This window comes from Malania oleifera, chromosome 3, assembly GCF_029873635.1.
Source record: "Malania oleifera isolate guangnan ecotype guangnan chromosome 3, ASM2987363v1, whole genome shotgun sequence".
Classification (NCBI taxonomy): Eukaryota; Viridiplantae; Streptophyta; class Magnoliopsida; order Santalales; family Ximeniaceae; genus Malania; species Malania oleifera.
Window position 1 is genome coordinate 90416163 of NC_080419.1, and position 8029 is coordinate 90424191.

Consider the following 8029-nt stretch of genomic DNA (forward strand, 5'->3'; position numbering starts at 1 on the left):
GTTTATGTTGAATCTGATTTAAAAAAATATTCAGTTAAGCACATTTATCATTTTCCATTTTGTAATTAACAAAAGAAGGAGAATAAATGAATTTAATTTTTGCTCGTAGATCTTCTCCCCCTTTTTGTCATTAGCAAAAGGGTAAAAAATATTTTTTTGAAAAAGAGAACATGTAAACTTACTCCCCCTTTGCCCTTAACTTTTAGAAATATCATGACAAAACAAATTGAAGAAGATTACAAAATATATGTCATGAATGCTTTTAAGTTCAAGGCAAGAGATAAGATATATCTTTTATAAAATTGGTTCTTGTCATAAAAAATTCCCCCTTAATATTAACAATAAGTAATGGGGACAATGCTTGCAATATAATAATTTTAATCACTAAAGTTCAAGCAAGCAAAATTTTTTTGGTAGTCTTTAAGCACTTACATTTCATAAATTAACCAGAGAACTTCAACCATATAGATCCAAAAAGGTAAGTTAGACAATTTAATCCTACATCATATGGTTGGAAAATAAGGTTGTGGCAAAACAACATATTTCAATGTAAGATTTTTAATAAAATCATCATACTCTAATGCACATGCCACATGAGATTTCTAATCTAAGGTATAATGTTGATGAGCATAACAAGATAGAAATTTAATATTTAGAGCTCCCCCTTTCCATTTGAGTATGTGCTTAGATGTTTTCAACTACTTATACTGATACTGATTGTGAGAATTTCATTTCCACAGTATAAGCAACCAGCTTAAATGTAATGATTCGGGAAATTTTAATGATAAAATAATTAGGAAAAATAATAGATGAAAAAGATAAATAAGGAATAAAGGAAACGAGGGGAAAAGAAATTGTGAAAGGATATTAAGTAGGTGCTCGTCGACGAACAAGATTTTCTCGTTGATGAGAGATCTTTAGAAACTCATCGCCGAGTATGTATGTCTCGTTAACGAGGATTAACCGAGAGGATTTGGGCTATTCTGAGACTCGTCGACAAGCTCACGACCTTGTTGACGAGTGTTCTTCAATGGTTTGTCGATGAGTTCTATCTTCTCATCGATGAGTCCACGTGGCAAGGACGAGTATATAAAGGCCTAAGGTTGCTTTCTTGGGAAAGAAATTAATTTTCCTTTGTTTCTTGTCCTTAAATATCCATTTCGTTATGATAATTGACTTATCCTCAGGTCTAGGAACTAATGTCCAGACTTTATTTCTCTCAAACTAATTTAACTCTTCTTGCATGAATATCACCCAAGATTCATCCTCTATTGCATCACTCACATTCTTAGGTTCTTCTTGAGATAGGAATGCAGAATGACTAACCTTATTTCTAAGTGAGGATTGAGTGGTTACTCCACGTGATGGTTCGCCTATGATTTGATATATCAGGTGATTATTTATGTACTTCCATTCTTTAGGTGGTTCATTAACCTCATTTTCAACTTGATTATCTTTAGAAGATGTTTCTTTAATTTCATTTCTCTTATCTGAATTATCTTCAATGGATAATTTTTCAATTCCATTATTTATCTCAATTTCATCCACATCAGTCTTTTTGGAGAAAAGATTTGACTCATCGAATACTACATGGATAGATTCTGCAACAGTTAAAGTCCATTTATTATATATCATGTAGGCTTTACTATCTAAGGAATATCTTAGAAAAATTCCTTCATCAGATTTCATGTCAAACTTTCCTAAATGTTCATTGTCTCTAAGTACAAAACATTTGCAGCCAAAGACATGAAAATACGATATGTTTGGTCTATAACTATTCCACAATTCATATGGAGTTTTATTTAAGGATGGTCTAATTAAAACTCTATTTAGAACATAACAGACGATATTCACTACCTCAACCCAGAAGTACTTAGGTAATTTATGTTCGTTAAACATAGTTCTGGCCATTTCTTATATATACCTATTCTTTCTTTCAACTATACCATTTTGTTGTGGTGTTCTAGGAGCCGAAAAATTATGAGCTATTTCTAATGAATTGCAGTAGTCTTCCATGCCTTGATTTTTAAATTCTCTACCCCTATCACTTTGAATTTTAGTGATAGTATATCCCTTTTCATTTTGGATTTTCTTGCACAGGTTTATGAATTGTTCACACGCTTAATCTTTGTGACCTAAGAATAACACCGATGTATATTTTGAATAATCATCAACTATAACGAATGCGTATGATTTTCCTCCTAAACTTTGAATTGGGTTTGGACTAAATAGATCTAAGTGTAGCAACTGGAGTGGCCTAGTAGTGGGAATTACTTTCTTCTTCTTAAAACTAGATCTTGCTTGTTTTCCTAGTTGACAAGCATCACAGATTTTATCTTTGACGATTTTTGTCTTAGGCAATCCCTTAACTAAGTCTCCCTTAACTAGATTAGATATTAAGTCCATGTTTGCGTGTCCTAGTCTTCTATGCCAAATCCAACTAATTTCATTCATAGCAGAGAAAAATGTCACACTTTGTGAGGTTAAGTTATCAAATTTGGTGTTGTATACATTTTCATGATGCTCAACATACACACATATAAGATAAGTAATGAGATGCGATGCGGAAATTAACAAGAGTAAGGGAAGAGAGAAACAAACTCAACTTTTATGAGGTTCGGCCTACCCCAGCCTACGTTCTCACCTTGAGTAACCCACCCAAGGATTCCACTAAAAAATAATTCGCTCCTCTAACTAGGACGGAGCTTCCCTTACAACCTGCTACTTACTAGAGGCGTAGCTTCCTCCTCAATCCCGGTTCACAACCCGAACCATGTAAACAAAAATAGCGAATACAATTTCTGCAAAAACACTCAAATATTGCTTCTAATAAAGCTAGTGAGTACAATGAGTCCTAATACATAATCATATGATAACAACTTGAAGCTCAGTATGTATGCGAAAATATGATCTTTATGCTATGAATGAAACAGTTCATAGAACTATCCTTTTATCAATGTCTCCCAAAAAAATGATAATAAATCAAAGCTTTGGAGAACTTAGGGTTTATTTTTAAAACACTTTATACAAAGATATCAGATAGGATCTTTAAAGAAATATAATCTTGAATATTTCACAGTTCTAAGTTCTAGCTATCGAAACACTTATAAGATTAAATCTTTGAATAAAAGTGTAACTTTAAGTGTATCAAAATATTTCAACAAAAATATTATTTTTCTTAAAAATACTTTTTGCACTAATACAATAATTCTCTTTGAATAAAACTATAACTTTGAATGTAGCAAGAGTTCAAACCTTAGAAAACAATTCTCAATAGATTTTTCAAATAAACAACTATAAGAAAATCAGTTGCTTGTTCCCAAAAACGATTTTTCTTTATACTCAATGAAAAGTTATTCAAACCTCAAGATCAACCTTAGATTTATCAAGAGTGTGCTTGAATCTTGAAGACGCAAATGCCTAGACAAGTATCAATTCTTTGGAGTATGTAGGCAATGACGTTAGCAATAGAATTCACAGCTCTCACAAGATTGCCAAAATACGTTCAATGCTCCCAATGCTATGCAAAAAGTAGTGCTCTAGGGTTTAGAAAGTATATTTATATGTGTTCTCAGCCCTAGGATGAATCCTGACCGTTGGATCTATTAAAAACTCGATTTTTCGTACATGTCTACGCTGGAACGTGAGTCAGCGCCCCGACATTCGTCGATGAATGGGTACGTTCATCGACGAGTGTACAACACTCGTTCGTCGACGAGAGCCCTGTCTGAAATTTTAGTGCTCTCGGTATTTTTTTGTCGATGAGACAATGTGTTCATCGCTGAGTGGCCTTCATATGTTCGTCGACGAGACCAAGGGGTTTGTCGACGAGGCCTCTAATAATTTGCCTCGAAAATTTCATTTCAACTTAGAACTATTTCAAATAAATTTTTCATGAGATGCATGAGCCCTAAGGTCAGTCTAAGATGTAATTGAGCTTCAAAATATATCATATGACATGTAAATACATCAAATCTAGATACCAATTCCCATTAAAGTATTCAACTAGAAGCTTGTTTCTTCATCCTTCTTCACTTTTAGTTCCATGGGTTGTGCTAGGTGTATATGCTTTACTCCTCGTGGCTTCCATGGCTCATTCACCTTTCATGCATGCTAAATAATATTCCTGCTCACAATCTCAATGCATAAATCAAATACCAAGTGATTTGTCATTATCGAAATAGGATTGGACTCATAGAGTCAACATAATGGTTTGCAAATGATATTAAAATGTTGATCATAACCTTATGTTGACCACACGCTATTTTTAATATGTATTGTTTCTTTCCCTTACTGAGATGTGTCTCACCTAATTATAAAATTATTCTTTTCAGGACCACCACGTAAACTATCTTAGAGAAACTCGAAGTTGATAGCATTTTTGGGGTTATAGAAAGAGGAAAGGATATAACATTTTGATGATAGTTTAGGATGCATATAAGTTATAATTTATATCTTATGTTTTAAGTCTTCTGGATTTTTATGAATGGTTGTGAAACATACTGGTGTTGTGAATATAGAAATGTTTTGGAGATATGTGTATATATGGAAATGCAGGTGATGGATGGTTATTATGGACTATGGATAGAATTAGAAAACTCTAGTATTATTTGTATAATTGAGGATCATAGTTTTGTTTTCCGTTGCGTATGTATGATTTAATTATGGATTATCAGGATTTAATTAGGTATAACACACCAGATTGAGTTTAAGGGTTAAGGGTGTTACATTAAAAAATTTACTGGATATTGTTTTGGCATTTCATCCAACCAATAAAATCCTTATAGAATACACATGCATCAAAAATTTGAAATTAAGCCTATAATGGTGTTCATATAACCCAAGAGCAATCCATATCAAATTATAGATCCATAAAAGCGGGATATGATGTTCATGGTTCCTATAAAAGTTTAGGACTCAAAAATAAAAAAAATAATGCATATGAATCCATAAGAATGCTCGATAAAGCTCTATTTTATTTTCTAATGATGGGGCCTAATTCCCTTGTATACTTACATACATGCATGCTTGCATTTTTAGTTCAAGGATGATGTTCATTTTTCACGCATTCATCATATATTCATCCTTCAAAAGATTTCAACGTACAGCAAATATTAATCATTTAGTACATATGCATGACGTCTTGCATTTCAATCAACACTCAATAGACAATCAAGGCTACATGCAAATATTATGCAATAACTGTGTAGTTGGGGTTCAAGAAGGTAACACGACTCAAAAGACTCAATGAGCGTGTGACAAAAAAAAAAGTTACCCCAATATCATGCAGTTTCTCCAAGTTTATGGACTTTAATCAAGGCATATGATTTTGAACTTAAAACAGTCTGATTAACCATTTGGGTCTTACATGAAGTTCATAACCCAAAGATTTGGACCAAATGGTTTCCATGATCTTAAACTATCCTAGGAACATAGAATATGCATAATTTAGAGCATCCTAGGAGAGTTTCATGAAAAGTGTACACGTCTTTCAATTTAGCACATAGCATACAGGCTTCAACATGTACCAATCAATTAGATTAATTAACATGTTATTTAATATATTTCTAAAATCCAATCAGCATGCACTAAATTTTAAACCATGATAATTCTATATGCAAAGGCTTATAATTACCATTAAATCAACATGCAAATGATCTTTTTATCATGCATCAGTTATAATTATTTAATAATGACATAATGCATGTAATAGACTAAGTGATCTCTTAAGTTTAAAAATGCTGAGTTCAACATGGTCACTATATGATACTACATAAGACTTGTAAAATAATTTTGTATTTAAAATCGATCTTATGGAGTTATATCCTCGGTCAACTAGTTGGCATGTATGACTGTATATGATCATTCAAGACCACATGCAGGATCCTAGTTAACTACCAGCATGCAATTCACAAGCATTTGCATTAGCTATGCAGATGACATTCAACACAAGCATGCAAGTACCCTAATTATCTCTATAGTATGCAATTCAGTACATCTCAATAATAGTTCATGCTGTAAACAGTATTAACTATCTATCAAATATATTTAAATATTTAGTAGGATATGGATAGTGATATGCAGTTCTCACAAAGGCATAAAGTATAAAGATATTTCCAAAATAAGCACAATGCCTTATAGTGTTTATTCAATGAATTTCAAAATTGATGCTGCTCGTCCTTAATAATGCATCCAACTCTTTATTATCTTATGCCCTCAATTTTCAATAATTTTATATTTAACCTTAAATGTATAGGCTTAAGGAACCAAAGGGTCACAATCAATATTCATTTAGTTAATTAAGCCTATTTTCACATTTTTGCAACATGTGAGGGGCACTAGTGCGAATGGCCTTCCATTTCAATTATTTGTGCATAGGTTTCTTAGACATTTTAACCTTCTTTTAGATTGAAACCTAGTGTAGCCATCCTAGCCATTCAACATTATTCAAAAGCTCTAATTAATTTAATTTAAGGACGAGAGCTTATGAGGGGAGAATGCATAAATACTTTTACACAAGATAAATCAATTATGAATTCAGAAGAGTATTCATATTAACTTTTCTTTCTGTTTAACTCAACCGTATGATCTGAATAATAAAAATCATATTGCATTTCACAAATACTTTGAGGTTCAAGGTTGAGTGAGGGCTCTTGAATTAGTATTAGAATTTATTTTCGGAGAACCCATCTTTGATAACATCATCCAAACTTTCCACTAAAGATGTTTATTAAAAAAAACATGAAAATCTAGCAACTCTAGCATTATGATCTTTTTTGAAAGCTCTTGGATGAGTTTAGGGATAAAAGATAAATAGTACTATGATCAAATCCCTAAAGCTCAAGCTTGTGTAATGGACAAAATATGCTGTAATTAAGATAATCACATTTAAGCATTCATATAGCATTAAACTCATTTAACAAATGAAGACATGTCTGTCCATTTGGAAGTGGATTTATTTGAGCAAGCTATAACCAATATTATCATATTTTGTCCAAACATTATGATATGTTAACGTTAAACGAATAGATTGGACTTATCACACAAATTTTTCATATTAGCTTGCTTTTCAATGGTTCTTAGTATAACAGTGAATGTGTATAGTAAGACTAGACATTTAAGCACTATTCACTAATTAATTATCACTGCCCCTTTTAGACAAATTCTAAAAACTAAGGAAAAAACAATTTATGTAATTCCTTTTGGAACCCATTTTTCTTTGGTTTCTAAGGGGTTGATTTTTTTAATAACCCATTTTTCTTTGAGTCTTGGTGGGTTAAAACCCGACGTTTCTTTGACTCTCCGGACTTGTTTGGGTTTCACACCTTTTTTTTTTTGAAAGGGCAATCAAATTTGATATGACCTTTCTTTTTGCATAAAAAGCACGTGGTGTGAGCATATAGACTAGAGGAGATATTAGCATAATGTTTAGATGCTCTTACAAAGTACCCCATGTATAGGTTATTTTGCTTCCTATTTTCAATGTCATTAAAACCTATACCTTCCTTATTTAAGGTCATCTTTTAAGAACCTAAGAGCTTGTCAAAATTTTCTTTACCCTAGTAAATGTGTGAATGATCTTAGATTGGTCCTCTACTTTTCTTTCTAGGCTTATCATTTTTTAATCTTTTAAGCTTTTGCAATCTGTTTGCAATTTTATGAACTCTGTGGTCATGGTGTTTGCTTTACACTCAAGTTCAGAAATAAGAAGATCCTTTGTACTATCACTAGAAATTTGGGATCTTAAGATTTTTAGCTCTTTTTCCAAATTTTCATTCTTATTTTCTAATATCATGATTTTTAAATCTTTTTCCTTATTAACAAGAATTTTAGATTCTAGTTCTTTCAATGATGCCTTATTATTGTTTTCTAATTCCTTAATTCCTACTTCCTTTTCAATCTTCTCATTCTCTAGGATAGTATAAGATTCTTTTAAATCAACTATTTGTTTTGCTAAAATTTTATTTTCATTTTTCAAAAATGCTTTCTTTATAGACAACTTTATTAGAAGCTTATGAGCCTTAATAAA